Here is a 13,628-nt window from a genome sequence, read left to right on the forward strand (position 1 = left end):
AGTGGATCCTGCTAAGATTGAAACAGTTAGCAAGTGGCCTCGCCCAACAACAGTCAGCGAAGTGCGAAACTTCCTTGGATTAGCAGGATATTATAGATGATTTGTGAAGAATTTCTCAAGTATAGCATTACCCTTAACTAACCTCACCAAGAAGAATAATCCTTTTGTCTAGAATCAATCATGTGAGCAAAGCTTCCAGGAACTAAAAGAAAGGTTGACCATAACCCCTATTCTCACTATACCTGACGGATCAGGGGGTTTAACTATGTACAGTGACGCATCGAAGAAGGGGCTTGGTTGTGTATTGATACAACACGGAAAGGTAATAGCATATGCTTTAAGACAACTAAAACCTTATGAACAAAATTATCCCGTTCATAACTTGGAGTTAGCTGTCGTAGTCTTTGCCTTAAAGATATAGAGACATTACTTATATGGGGAAAAGATCCAAATTTATACAGATCATAAAAGCCTTAAGTACTTCTTTACCTAGAAAGAGTTAAATATGAGGCAACAAGGATGGTTAGAATTAGTCAAAGACTATGGCTGTGAGATCCTCTATCATCCAGGAAAAGCTAACGTTGTTGCTGATGCTCTTAGCAGAAAGTCAGCTCATACAGCAACCCTAAGTACCATCTTCAAACCCATAATGGATGACCTTGAAAGAGCTGAGATCTCACTAATAACCGAAACCTTCACAACTCAAATAGCAAAGTTAATTGCAAGACCTGCATTAAGGAAAACTTAGCCCCCGCTTCATTGGACCCTTTGAAAATATTAGAACGTATTGGCCAAGTAGCTTATCGATTAGTATTACCACCTACCCTTTCTATAATTTCTTTCATGTATCGATGCTTCGAAAATACGTGTTTGACCCATCACATGTAGTAAATTATGAACCTCTACAAATAAGTGAAAACTTGGAATATCAAGAGACTCTAGTTTGCATCCTAGCAAGAGAGAAGAAGTCACTTCGTAATCGGGAAATAAGTTTAGTATAGGTTCTCTGGAGAAATCAGAAAGTAGAAGAAGATATATGGGAACGAGAAGAAGAGATGAAAGTCAAATACCCTTATCTGTTTAAGAACCAAGAAACTTTCGAGGACGAAAGTTCTTAAAAGGGGAAGATTGTAACAACCCAAATTTATACGCATACACTATAGAAAATTAAATGTCAAATGTTAAGCCGAACGAAATGTTATTTAAAGGGGTGGTAAATGTAATACCCTAACCCTAATTTAGAAAGCAGGAAAACAAATAAAATATATAAAAAATATATAAATTTAATAGGAAAAAGGGGTAAAATTTTAGAATTGAAAAAAAATAGGAAATTTATTAATTATCCAAAATTAATGAATAAAGGGGCAGAATCAGGGAGGATTAATTAGAAGTTGGACGCTAGCTAATTAAGGAGACAACGGGCAATAGATAACTTTTTTGTTTAGGCATTGCTCATTGGAAGAATTGGAGGTTAATTAATTGCCCATATACTCTTAAAATTTGAAAGAGTTAAAAAGAAGAAGTGGAATCCACAAGTAGTGAAGGCAACCACGCGTGAAAACTAGCGAGATTGGAGAGAAAAATGGAGAGGGCGAGAGTGGAGAGAGCGAGATTGGAGAGAAAATTGGAGAGAGCGAGATTCTCAGCGAGACAGTAGGAGACGAACTCGGAGCAGAGGTGAGAGCAGGAGCCGAGGGCAGCGAGAGCGAGAGTTCACGAGAGCCAAACCAGCAAGAAAGCTTGAGAGAGCGAGATTCTGAGAACAGAAAGAGCGAGATTTGGATAGAAAGCATGGATTATGCGTTGAATTTGGCCACGATCTTATAGATTATACATGGAGGACCCTAAAATTGAATACAAACAAAGGTTGAAGACGTAAAGGAAAACGTTAGCCAAAATTAGGTGTCTTATTAAGAGAAATTCTCAAACCTAAGTAATTTTAAGAAGCCATTTGTAGGATGAGTTGTCACACTGAGAAGAGCTGAAAACCACTATAAATAGGACCCTTTGTCGAAGATTTTACCCATTCTCAAACAAATCTCAGTAACAAAGAATCGTGTGAAAGAGTAAGTGTGAGTGAGAAAGTTCTGTTGAGATTAGAAGAGATAAAGCTCAGGTGAGGTTCTGCCTAAATTTCCTTCTAGTTTAAGAGGAAAAGCTCTACTGATCAAACCATAAGGAATAATAAGAATAACTAGGATCGCAGTCAAGATAAGTAGTTATCTCACCAGTATTTCATGGTAGTGTGTACCTTAATATGTTGCATAATTTATGTTATTGTTATGTTGCATTACATGTTTAAAATATGTTTATCGACAAGGGACCTCATGCATTATGTTTGTTCATAAGATTAAATTTTAATTAGATAAAGGTTATGCTTCTAGGGCTAGCAGGGCATGTATGGTTGCATCCCTCTAGACCCAATTCTATGTCAAGATTATTCTAGGGCTAGCAGGGCATGTATGGTTGCATCCGTCTAGACCCAATTCTATGTCAAGATTATTATAGGGCTAGCAGGGCATGTATGGTTACACCCCTCTAGACCCAATTCTATGTCAAGATTATGCTAGGGACTAACAGGGTATGTATGGTTGCACCCCTCTAGTCCAATCTTACCTTTATGTTAATGGTTGATGTTGGATGCGACTCTGGCCCTACTGACTGCATGACCCACTAATCATCAGATGAGTTAGTTTTCTCTTAGTTCCTCATCTTCCTATCAGGGTGGAGAAATTTACGTTAGAAGCACAACCGACCACCACATGTTATTATATGTTTTTGGTCCCAATCATATATTTTCAGAACATGTTGCATGTGATTGTGCATTTGGTCACTACCTTATGTGAGAACTACTTACTGGGTGTCTTATATACCCATCTTATTTTTACAGACTTTGTAGGTAAGGACACAGCGTAGGTGGTAGAACTGGACGTCGCTCAAATAGCCAACCATCAAACTCACTATTAAAGGCATATGCATTTTTGTATCACTACGTTAGTGTGTTTTATGGATCCTTGTGTTTTGTAAAATAAACTTTTTATATAGTTTTCTACTTAATTAATAAAATCTTAGATATGTTCTTTTGAGATTTTACCAAAACTCATCTCATGATAGAAAAGTCTAAGCATGCATGTCGTAGTGGTCAGACCATAGTATGTAAAGATCTGGTCGTTACACCTCATAACCCTTTCTATAGCATTCCATTGCTCTATACTAGGTCTGCTTGTAAACCTACAACATAAGCTATGTCTGGTCTAGTGCAGTCAGTAGTGTATCTAAGACTGTCCATAATGCTCGCATACTCAGATTGATTAACACTATAACCAGTGTTCTTCCCCATATAATTCTATAAAGAAATTCTTTTATTTAAAATGAACAACTTAACACTGGGGTCACAAGGTGTACATGCTGGTTTACATTCAAAGTAATTATATGTAAAACTCGAACCCTAATTACTTTAAGTAAGAGTAGGTAATATGATGTCTTCTAATGAGCTATGATGAAATCATGTCTTAGGAATTATGGAAGAAAGAAGGAAGTTATGATGTGGTAGGTGACCTAGGTGGCAAAGTGAATGAAGGGTGAATTGATCAACTGAATTTCACTAAATGTTGCCTAAGGATGGAGCTCACGCAAGGGGCTTTGAGAGGAAAGGTGTGGGTGGTAGCTTGCAATCAGGTAGCAAGCCAAGCATGAGTTGGCTGGCCGAATGTTGGAGGGTCATGGTTGACGTTGGAGTGCATATTGAGCATATGGATGAGGTCATGCAATTTTTTGAGGTGTAGTGCTGAATTAACACTATGGGTAGAGTTAGGAAAGGAAAATTGATTAAATTCTAACTCTTCATCACATTAGTGGGCAAGATGGCATAAGGAGTTTTCATGCAGGATTTTGGGCGGTGGTAAGCATAAAGGCCGATTTCATTTAATTTGTTTGAACGAATTACTTAGGCTATTCGTGTAATTTCAGTGGCATTCGAAAGTTCTGTGTGTCTATTTCTATGCTGTGCTGTGGGAGAGAAAAATTTTCAGAATAAGGCCGGAGGAGCAAAATAAAGACAAAGGGTTCGTTTCTCGGGTGAAACTAGGCCATCAGTGAAGAATTAAAGCTCCAGAACGAATCATGAAGAGTTTTAAGCTAAAACTTTGAGGTAATATTGTTAACTAAATTATAAACAATTTTTTAGAATAAAACTTTTTAAGATGAGGCCTGGAATACGAGTTATATATTTTTGAATCTTGAACTGGAAGTTGTTGAACAAGCAGGCAGCTGCTTGAATTGGGGCCAATGATGAAGGTTTGAATCTCCAGATCAAACGATGGAGTATTTTGAGCAGAATTTTAAGGTAATGTTTCTAACTTGATTCTAAGAAAGTTTGTAGAAGGAATTTCCTTGAGATCAGTTCTAGAAATTTAGTTATGAATTGTTGGAATTGAATCTGCAGTTTGATGCTCCAAAATTTTTCTAAGTGTGGGGAGTGTGGGCGATCAAAGGGTGCATTCTTTTGACACCCAATCCCTCCAAATTGGCTAAGTGTCCGACCCTCAAAGTGAATGGTATAAGGCATAATGTGATGGTTTGGCATGTGAGCTTGATTTATTTAGTAGGCCTAAAAGGAAGGCTAATGTAAACACTAAGTAGTATGCTTATATGTGTAGGTTCAACTCCCATTAGAAAAGCCTATCAAGCCTTAAGGAAGCAAATTTGAAGGACCTATGAGTGACTATAAATGATTTGTAAATATTTTAATAATCCATGCTTTATTAATAGTTACTTTTATGTTGGTTATTTTACAAGAAGTTCCAAGCAACGCATTTCCCTAAAGTTTATAAACGCATGCTAGTTACAGAGTTTATGAAATATGCTTTGGTACAATGGTTGAACCATGGTAGTTTTCAAAAGAAGATTCTATGACATGTTTAAGTTACAAGTATTTGTATTATGTTCTAAAGCATATGCACTCTTAATGTTGTTGAGCATGCATTAGCAAATGATATTCTTATGAAAACTATGTTTTATGAGATCAAGCTTTTAGTAAGCTTGTTTTATGAAAATGTTTTCCTATCAGGTATTTTAAGCTCAATACTGAAGTACAAGGAGAAAGTATCTGAGTTGTACTACCTAGTTTCAGTTATGTTATGATTCTGATGCTAAAGTACATAAAGAAGGTATCAGAATAATTCACTCAGTTCAGTGATAAGCAATGGTACCCTGCCTCAGTTATGATCCTTGGCATTAGGATCTAGTCTGCTCTACGTGCACGTATGATAGTTAATCAATTCAGTAGGATTTAACCACGAGGGTTCTTTCCTAGCATTGGCTGAAAGGTGCTAAACAAAAGGGTTCTCACCCCAGCCCAGGCTTATGTTTGAGAGATCGAACAAAAGGGTTCTCTCTTAAACATGATACCCAACGATGAGATTGAACCACAAGGGTTCTTTTCTAGCATTGGCTAAAAGGTGTTGAACAAAAGGGTTCTCACCTTAGCCCAGGCTTATGTTTGAGAGATTGAACAAAAGGATTCTCTCTTGAACATAATATCCGACGTTGAGATTGAACAACGAAGATTCTCTCTCAACCGGGAATCAGTTTAGCTATGTTTTCAGATACAATGGTTTTAAAAGTTTTATGTACACGTTTGCCTGGCATGTTTTAGTTCCAGTATTTTGTTTTCTAGCTTTCAGTTTAAGTATGAGATTTATGTTTTTATTAAGTCACTCACTGGGTGAGTAGCTCATTCTTTCAAATGTTTTTCTTTTCCCAAGTAGTGGTCATCTCCCCAGAGGTTAGTTGTCCTGTTGCTCTGCCACTCAAGGTCTCCAATTAAAAGTCCAAAGTCTAGAGAGAAGTTTTAGGTGTTTATTCCGTAAATGTCTGTAGATATGTGTTGCTTATATTAGGGACTAATAAAGTATCTGGGACCGCTGAACTTTGTATGTGATAATATGATGTAATTATGTTGTTGTTGATCCCTGGTGTTCTGAGGTTATTTTTAAAGTTTCCTTAGTTTGGTGAATATTATATATGTATTCCAGGGATCTAAGCAGGTTAAGGATGTTAGTTAGACAGTAAGTGCCACAAAAGGGTTGGTAATTACTGTTGTCACATTCACTTCTGGATTAAGAAGGGTAATCTGGGAGGGGTGTGACATTATATTTCTTTAGAATCTTATCTACATAGTGAGATTAATTCAAAGAAATTTCCTTTTCAGACCTATTCACTTTTATGCCTAAGATTACACTTGCTTCTCTTAAGTCTTTCATGTCAAAGTTTGCACTCAATGTAGATTTCACATCATTTATGACGTACAAGTTTGACCCCAATATTAATAAATCATCTACAAACAGACACATGATAGTGCAGAGATTATTTTCAAACTTATAGTTGATGCATTTGTCACTTTCATTAACCTTGAACCCTTTAAATAGGATTAGGTTATCAAACTTTTTGTGTCATTGTTTAGAAGCTTGTTTCAAACCATATAGAAATTTATCTAGCTTACAAACCTTATTTTCTTGACCATGAACTATAAAGCCCTCAGGGGTTTCCATGTAAATCTCTTCTTCAAGTTCACCGTTTAGGAAAGCGGTCTTTACATCCATCTGATGTACTACGAGGTCATAAAGGGCAGCGAAAGAGAACAAAACACAGATTGGGTAATTCTAGTGATAGGGGAGAAGATGTCAAGTCTATGTTTTTTTTTTTTTTTTTGGTCAAAATCCCTTTGCCACTAACCTGGCTTTAAACTTGTCAACTGTTCCATTAGGTCCAAGTTTCTTCCTTAAGATCCATTTGTGCCCTATTGCCTTGCAACCTCGGGGTAGGTCTACTACGTGTCAAGTTCTATTTGACTCAAAAGAGTCCATTTCACCATTTATGACTTCCTGCCATAAGTTGACATCCACAGAGGACAGGGCAGCTTTTAGGTCTATCAGATCTTCTTTTACATTATAAGTCTGGAAGTCATTCCCAAAATCCTTAGCAGTTCTAGTTCTTTTGCTTCTTCTAGTTCTAGATTGGCTTCCTCTGTAGGGGTATAATTCCTAACTAGGGTTAGACTACTAGATCCCGAGCCCCCACTATTTCTCGATTTAAAAGGAAATCTATCCTCAAAGAAGTCGGTATCGTTAAACTCAATGAGCACTTGGTTTACTAGGTCATGGAACCTATAGGCTTTATTATTTATGGCATAACATATAAAGATACACTCATAGGCTTTACTAGCTAGCTTTCTTCTTTTAGGGTTTGGAATTCTTATAAAGGCTAGACATCCTCATGTTCTAAAGTATCATAAGTTTGTTTTCGTTCTTAAAGACTTCGTAAGGTGAAGTTTTGTTTTTAGACTTTGGTATTCTATTTAGGACATAACACATGGTAAGGATGATTTCACCCCACCAATAAGATGCGACTCCTAAACAATGTAAAATAGCAACTACTAGCTCAGCTAAAGTTTTATTTTTCCTTTCGGATTTTCCGTTCATTTTAGGAGAGTAAGGTGCAGTCTTTTCATGTATTATTCCATATGAGTCTCATTGTTTGGTAAAGATGCACATTGTTAAATGAATAAAATAAGTGTTATTTAATTCTAGCATTTACTCATATCCAATAAACAAAGCTCCTTGGTTATCTTATGTAAACTTAAACATGTATATGTGATATACAAGTGGATCATGCCTTAAGTGGTAACCTAAATCGGTCTGTAGTATAAGGATTAAGGTGGGATATTTGATCTCGGTGACATTACGGGTGCGGCTCGTTTTGTAGAGGTTTGCAAACATTGTAAACTACTACAAATGATTGATCCTGACCATTCATGTGGAGACATGGAGCGGTGGTGTCCTATACAAAGAGTTTATATAAGACTTGGACCACGAGATGACTAGACTCTGTATATAACGCTGTTGATACTAGAGACTTGAATCTCACCTAAACGACCATAGGTGACACGACCTCAATCCTTAGTGTTTTGTGAACTCCTACCTTTGAGGGTGGTTCTTTAATTAGTATGGGTGAGAGTGGCCAGATTGCCAACTCAACATGGCTACCTTTTTGGGGACTTGTCTGATCTGGGAGCTGGGAACTCAATCCACAATATGGAATTCACTCCTTTTCCAAAGCAGGGAAAAGTAGAGAGATTGCTCCCTTAAGGGCTGATTCCGGGGCTTGAACATAGTGGCCACAGCTTCTCTTTGGAAGAGAAGACTCAGTTATAGTAAGACTATGATTTATGTTCATTAGAGGGATCAATGGTACTTAAGGAGACAGATGTAACTACAGGGGCATAACGGTTACCGGCCCAGTTGTACTTATGAGCGATCTGTGAAGGGTTGTCGCACTGCTCATTGGTTAAGATGAACACATAATATATCTGTAGTGAGGAAAGTTCAGCTTTTGGTCTTTAGTGGAGTGCCTGGCAGTTAATAGATGGTGGATTCCGTGACTAAAGAGTTTAGTCAGTTATTCATGTACCGTTGGAGCTTCGGATCTATAGGTCCATAAGGTCCCCTTGGTAGCTTGAATTTATGTTGAAGGATCAATTCTTGGTGTTGATTTGAAATGTTCAAATTGACAAGAGGTATTTTAATTATATGTGATATAATCGGTATGATGTATGAGATACATCTAGTGGAGGATTGATGTAAATGAGATTTACATTAAGTACCATAGAATAGAAAAAGAACTATGGTTTATATGTTTCATGAGATGAAATATTAAAACTATGGGTTATACATATAGTATGATAAGTTGGTTATCATTTATATTTATAATAATATTAATTATTGGATAATTAATACTTTTTCTTTTAAATAACCAAATGTAGTGGATGGTTATTGATCATGGTAATCGTGAGGTTTTAAAAGGAAATCGGTTTCCTGTTTTGAAATAGGGGTTTTTGCAAAATTTGAAAAGTTTTGAGTTTTCTCTCCGGCAAAAAGAAACTCACGAAAGTCGTCAAGTAAATACAGATTTACTAAACGACAGCTGGGCTAGGTAAACGATCATGCAGGTGCTAGCTAAACGATCATATAGCTTTACTAGACAATCGCTGGCCCAAGGTAAACAATCGTGTAGAATCGACCGAGCTAAACGATAAAGCTAAAAGATCGCATAGATTTTGCTAGATGAACGCATAGCTTTATCTAAACGATTGGGCATCGACCTATACAATAGGTCTCCGACTTTTCCCACTTGCCCAGTCGTGTACACGATCTGTCTTTCCTCCGTTCATCTGCTTCACACCAAGTTCAAACAGAGCCCACCCTCTGGATTCTCATACCGAGAATACCAAAGTCGCCTTGTTGGTGGTGTCAGACTCAATTCGACACCACCAAGGTTTTTCGGAGGCCGTTCATGGTACTGTGGAGGACGTTCGCTGTTGCGAAGGAGTTCGTGACCGAGGAGTTCGTTAAGGATGAGCGCGAAAAGTTCGTGCTATGTTCGTGCGGTGTTGCGGTCGTGTAGATTGAGCGCTCGTGATTACAGTTGTTTGATTAGAGTTGTGCATCGGAGTGTGGAGACGCATCCTCTTATGTGCATTCAGTTTGCTTTCTATTCTTTATGTTGTTTCATGCTGTAATTTCTCTGTATATTTGCATAACCGCTTGTATTAAAGTCGACTGTAAATGTATTGTTGATTCATGATTATAATTTGGAATAATCTTGCTTCCGCTGCTCACGGAAATCATTGTCCCGATTTCCTTCATCAAACACATCACTTTTGTTTTTCGGCAAGTATACAAAAGTGAAATCAGAGCAATCATCAATAGAAGTAATAAAATATATTTTATTGTTCCTAGTCAAGATGTCATCAAATTCACATAAATCAGAATAAATTAAATCTAGAGGCTCAGATACCCTAAGTATAGATTTATGTAGAGTTCTAGTTAGTTTAACCTGACTACAGTACTCATATTTATCAAATCGTTCATGGATAACATAGGTATCATTTCCAACCTAATCATGTTTCTAATTAATTTCTTATTCACATGACAAAGTCTACCATGCCAAACATTCAAAGAACACAACATATACATATAAGATTTCATTTTATTACTGGCTATATTTAATCTGAACATTCCTTCAGTTGCATACCTTTTCCTTACGAATATATTATTCTTAGTAAGGGTATATCAATCTGTCCTTATGGTTTGAGTAAATCCAGCCTTATTGAGGAGATAGCCCGAGACCAAGTTCTTTCTTATCTTCGGAGTGTGCATAGCATCCTTCAATGTGAGGGTTTTCCCTAGGTATAACTTCAGCTCCACCTCGTCAGTTTCAGCTACTTTCATTGAGTGGTGATCCCCCAATACAATATTCTTATCCTTAGTTTCAGTATAAGTTTTAAGAGACTAAGGTCATGACAGACATGACACGTAGCGCCAGTGTCTATCCACCACCCTTATAACCACCGATCACATTTACTATGATCATGGAAACTAACGGTTCTTCTGTCAGATTCGCCTGACCAGCAGGAAAACGCCTGTTCCTACAGTTCCTAGCCATGTGTCTAGGTTTGTTATAGTTAAAGTAAAGGAATTGTACCGTTTCTCTCGAGGAGGGTTTCTGCTTCTTTTGTTGGTTTTGTGACTTTTCCTCTTTGCCCCCTTGAACATCTGGTCAAGCTTTATCATGATAGAGGCAGACCTCCCAGGTACAATGTTCACCTCCTCCCTCTGGTCCTGCTTTCGGGCTTCTTCCTCATTCCTTAATTGGGTGATAAGACTCTCTAAGGCAAATTCCTTGGTCTTATGCCTCAAGGTGTTCTTAAAATCCTTCCACAAGGGAGACAGTTTTTCAATAATAACAACAACTTGGAATTGTTTGTCTAGGGGCATACCTTCAGTTATTATTTCATGGGTTATCTTCTACAGTTCATGGGATTGGGCCTCCACAAATTTGTCATCCATCATCTGAAACTTGAGGTAACGGTTGACAACATATTGTTTTGACCCGACCTCCTTGGTATCGTACTTCTTTTGTAGGGCATCCCAAAATTTCTTTATCGTCTCCATAATGTTGTAGTAATCATACAGATCATCAATCAAGCCATTTAAAATAAAATTTTTACATAAAAAGTCTTTTTCTTCCCAATCAGCAGCTGTTTTTATTTGTTGTTCAGTCAGATCTTCGTTCGAAACGATTGGCTTATCTGTGGTACAAGCGTCGACAACTTTCTTACATAGTAAGGAAAAACAACATCTTCTGCTTTCACCGTTTGAAGTTCGTTCATTCGAATAGGAATGAACGGTTAAGGTCGAAAAACAACATCTTCTGCTTCCATCGTTTGAAGTTCGCTCATTCGAACCGGAATGAACGGTTGAGGTTGAATGTCATGATGTCGTTATTACTTATGAAGGCCATTGCAGTAGCAGCAAATGGAAACGTGTTAAAATTGTTTGAACCAGCTACCCTTTGACCGTGAAACTTGACAGTAGCGAACAGTCACGAACGACAGTTGTCAGAAATATGAAACCTGCAAAACAGAAAGTCGTTATAAGCTGAGTCACGTATCTCTTTAAGACGCGCGACTATGCCCAAGTATGCAAGCAGTTTAACAGTATTGCCACGTTGTCCTTGGAATAAAACAACCAAAAAGTGTCTTAATCGAAAATGTACCATATTCGACCGAAAAATTCACATTGTTCAGATTGATTTGCTCAGAAAACCAAAACGTAAAAAGAAAGGGGTCTAAGAGAGAATTCTGTGAAGTTTTGGAAACAAAGAAATAGAAACTGAGATGATAAAGAAGGCCTACGCCTTTTTATAAGCACGAGGATCAACAGACTGCTGATGCAGAGAACGGCCAGTCGCTGATCGTATAGCTGCGCAACTTCCACGGAGCTATAAAACGTACAGGCGCGCGCATAAAGCGTGTGGACAACTTGGACCAGCTTGCGAGCGACACGTGTTGGTTTGGTTTCATTGAAAGATTAAAAAGAAAAAAAATAATTATAAAAGTAAAATAAAATTAAAAAAATAAATTTTTTATTAAAATATCACACACACACCTGACTGCACGATGCGGGATATCCACTGTACCCACAATATCAAAGCCAAAGTCCAAGATGGGAGTATCAGAAGGAGACTCCTCTCTAAAAACTAATCAATGTGGGGTTCTCAATCAAAAGTTTTTTTGCTTTTCTTCTAAAGTTTGAATTTTCACCTGATACCAACAAACCAATATCATAAATCTCAAGATTTCTTCAGTTCCATTCTTTGAACTTTAATTTTTAATCCCATGGAATTGTGTACCAAGGTTCTCGTGTTGACAAATCTCAACAAAATAGTGTGGTTGAAGGCAAAAATTACCATCCTCTTGAAGTAGCATGTTTGCTATGCTTCAAATCACACGTTTCAGTAACTTTTTTTGAGATGAAGTTATTCTAACAGTTATACAAGTCAGAATAAAGTCAAGATCGAAATCAAAATCTTGAAGTCCTTAAAATGATCAAAGAGATGACAAAAGTGGTGTATGACAAATTAAAGATAACAAATATATTGTTGTAAAGAAAGGTTTTTGCTCATCTACCCAACATCCTATTCAACACATCACTTATATTACACTAATTTATCACCACTATTTAAAGCTTTTTGGGCGCTCTTTAGGCTGCATGTAAACTTCCAACATAGTTCAAGAAGCTTTATAAAGAGTTGAATGCTAGAGGAGTCACGCATTCTTGAAAAGATGTGTATGATAAAAATAAATGGTTTTAACTATTTCAAAATGATTATCAAATACATCTTTAGATGTCGTATGAATACTAACAATTTGTATAAATACGAATTTAGTATTTGTTGAGTGAGTTTCATGTTCTAGGACTATGATTTGATAATTTAAGAATAAATTCTAGGGATTAAAGATTAAGTGGAATATATTCATGTTCTAAAGTTGTATGAAAATTTTACAGGGAATATACTATTAGGGAAAGTGTTCAAACATTTTCATATTTCTATATACTACACTTTTTTTTTTTTTTTTGGAACTATAGCTTCAATCGTGGCTAATAATAAAATTCTTTCTAGAGATTGTAGGTTTGGAATTTGAATCCCCGTAGTCTATCCTATTATAAATATATTTTTTAATTTAATAAAAAAACTTTTTCAAAAAAGAAATTGATTCAACAAAAAGTTGTGGATTTTTGTTTTGCTTTTATTTTTCTTTTAAAATATCTATGGATTATTGTATGATGAGGTGTAAGTTCAGAATTTTAAAATTTTATAACGGGGTCAATTACGGATTTCTTAAGAAATTAGTTTAAATTAATCTCATAAGTTGCTGGAATAGCTCAGTTGGTTAGAGCGTGTGGCTGTTAACCACAAGGTCGGAGGTTCAAGCCCTCCTTCTAGCGATTTTTTTTTCCCATCTTTTGTCTGCCTAAATCAACCAAAAAATAAATCCAACTGACAAAATAAACCAAATTTGAATAAAGTTTACAACAATTTGAGGATACTAAGGATTTTAAAACATAATTGAAACTGAAAAAAACAATTTAAAACCAGAATTGTATAAGATGTTCTCAAAATCAAGTTTTTTTTTCCCCCCTTTTCTTTAATATGTTTTCGAATTAAGTTTGATAACATATTATTGTGGAAAGATCTATTAAATTTAGTATACAAATTTCTGAGGT

At 36.5% G+C, this 13,628-nt stretch overlaps 1 non-coding gene across 1 annotated transcript; it reads left to right on the forward strand.

Moving 5' to 3' along the window:
- Positions 1–13,275: 13,275 nt before the first annotated feature.
- On the forward strand, positions 13,276–13,349 carry TRNAN-GUU. The gene has a single exon. It is a non-coding gene; the product is annotated as a tRNA-Asn (tRNA).
- The last annotated feature ends 279 nt before the right edge of the window (positions 13,350–13,628 follow it).

This window comes from Benincasa hispida, chromosome 4 (genome assembly GCF_009727055.1).
Source record: "Benincasa hispida cultivar B227 chromosome 4, ASM972705v1, whole genome shotgun sequence".
Taxonomy (NCBI): Eukaryota; Viridiplantae; Streptophyta; class Magnoliopsida; order Cucurbitales; family Cucurbitaceae; genus Benincasa; species Benincasa hispida.